At 60.6% G+C, this 2,262-nt stretch overlaps 1 long non-coding RNA gene across 1 annotated transcript; it reads right to left on the bottom strand.

Annotated features, from left to right (window-relative positions):
- Positions 1-522: 522 nt before the first annotated feature.
- Positions 523-1,736, bottom strand: LOC116472270 (uncharacterized). The gene has a single exon (XR_004249059.2). It is a non-coding gene; the product is annotated as an uncharacterized LOC116472270 (long non-coding RNA).
- Between the last annotated feature and the right edge of the window lie 526 nt (positions 1,737-2,262).

The following is a 2,262-nucleotide window of genomic DNA, read 5'->3' as shown; positions in this document are numbered from 1 at the left end:
GCCAGTAAAAAAAGTGTGCAATAATTAATGGCATAGTGAAATATTTCAATATAACGTGAAGCAAATAAAGCAAGTAAGATCCTGTTTTTTGTATTAAAAAATACACATACGTGTAAGAAAAAGAGACATCAAATATTACCAGTGGTTATCTCTGGAAACAGGGATTTGGGTGATTTTAAAATTTGTTGGGGGTAATATTTTTACTTTTCTGTACTGACCTGGTGTAAGTCCCTTAACCGCTGTGTGCCTCAGTTTGCTCATTTGTTAAAAGAGGAGGTTCCAATGGTATGTACCCCCTGACGATGTGCAAAAGTGATTATGAAACTATTTTCAAAAGTTTCTACAAAAGCAAGTTACCTTTGTAATCAGGAAAAAGTAGTTCTTTTAGTGCTCTGAATAGTGTAATAATAATATTTATTTTATTTCATTTTATTATTTACCCTTGCAGAAATGTACTTCTTTGGTAAAAGACAGACTAGGCATGTGCTTAAGGCGCCAGCAAATGACTATTTACATTAATAATTTATTTAATATAGACATTTTTATTGAAGTGATGACTTCAAAATGTGATTTTGGGGGGCATTATACACTTGCTTGGTGGTTTAATCTTCAATCCACATGGGGGGCACCATAATCTCTGGTGCCCAGGGCCCTCGTCTAGCCCCTGTGAGGCCCTTTGCAGTCCCTCCCTGGCCAGCCCCTTCAGCCTCTGCCATTTGCCCCCTGGGCTCTCCAGGTTCCACTGAGCAGCTGCCCCCCTGCCCCAGCCCAGCTCTACTGCTGCTGTGTGACCTGGCCTAAGTCCCTTAACCGCTGTGTGACTCAGTTTCCTCATTTGTTAAAAGAGGAGGTTCCAATGGTAGGTACCCCCTGACGATGTGCAAGCATCACAGAAACGACAAGAGACACACACTCAGAACATGCCTTGCGCGTGGCAAGTGCTGACTGTTAACTGCCATTATTAGGCTCCCGCGCCGGGGTCTCAGGGCCTTGGCACAAGCTCTTCCCTCTGCTTGGAGCACTTCCCTCCACTGACCTTTCCTGGCGCTCCAGGTCAACTCCAGGGGCCTTCCCAGTGCAGTCTAGGTGCCTTCCCCTTCTGCAGCGCCTGAACCACGCAGGAATAAGTAAGGCGACAGCGCGCCCAGGGAAGAGCAGAGTGTGCAGAAAGGGGCTGAGTTAGTCGAGGCACTTCCGCGGGGATCCTTCTCCTGCCAGGCCTGCACCGGGGCCGTGGCGACTGAGAAGATGTGCGCACACAGGTAGCTCCCGGGTGCTCCGGAAGGGCCCCAGAGCTCCTGGCCCGGCTAAAGGCAAGAGGCGGGTGCGCGTCTCCCCCGCAAAGCTGGATCAGTACTGGGGGCGCAGGGGTCGCAGGCCGCGCAGCAAGGGCTGGCGGGGGGGCCCCTCCTGGGGCGCTGCCCGGGCGCACGCAGGAGCCAGGTGGGGGCGCAGGGAGGAGCAGCTGAGCAGGTGCCGGGAAGGAGGCGCCTGCAGCACGCCACGGCGACCCCCGCATGCCACTGCGGGGCGGCCGGGCAGCGCCGGCCGGGCCTCACCACTAGTGGGACAGGAACGGCGCCGCGGCCCTAGGATCTCTGCGCCGAGGCCCGCGGCGGGAGCCACGACGGCCATGACCACGCTGACGCCCAGGCTGCGAGCCCCTCGCCCGGGCCGCCCGCCCGCCACGCCGAGGTAGCACCTCGGGGTCGTACCACCCGCTCACCGGCCGCAGCCCCGGGCCCCCTCGCGGGCGTGGCCCCCGGGCCCAGGCCCCGCCCCTGCCCCCTCATTGGTCAGTCCCGGGGTGGGGGCGGGCGACGCCGACCGCTGGGCAAGGCAGGGACTCGCGGGAATCGCACCGCGAGGGTGGCTGCAGGAGCTCGTCCATCGCCCCTGCGCTGCTCGGACCGCGGACACAGCCGGACTGGCGGGCACGACGGCGACAGACGGATTGGCCGACAGTCCCAGTCCGCAGAGTAGCCCCCGCCTCGAGGCGGTGGCGTCCGCGTCCTCTCATCCAGGAGCCAGGACAGGTGCCGCGCGGGAGGCGCTCCAGGGACCGCGCTGAGGCCGCAGTCGCCGCCCGCCCCGCCCCGCCCCGCCGCCCGCCGAGCCCAGCCTCCTTGCCGTCCGGGCGTCCCCAGGCCCAGGGGCGGCCGCGGAGCCGATGCGCGCCCGCTGAGCGCCCCCGGCCCGCCATGGCCGCGCTCCCGGGCCCGCTCTGGCTCCTGGGCCTGGCGCTGTGCGCGCTGGGCGGGG

Source organism: Hylobates moloch, unplaced genomic scaffold (genome assembly GCF_009828535.3).
Source record: "Hylobates moloch isolate HMO894 unplaced genomic scaffold, HMol_V3 SCAFFOLD_8, whole genome shotgun sequence".
Taxonomy (NCBI): Eukaryota; Metazoa; Chordata; class Mammalia; order Primates; family Hylobatidae; genus Hylobates; species Hylobates moloch.
The sequence above is the reverse complement of the archived record's forward strand: the minus strand, read 5'-3'. Positions and strand labels throughout refer to the sequence as shown.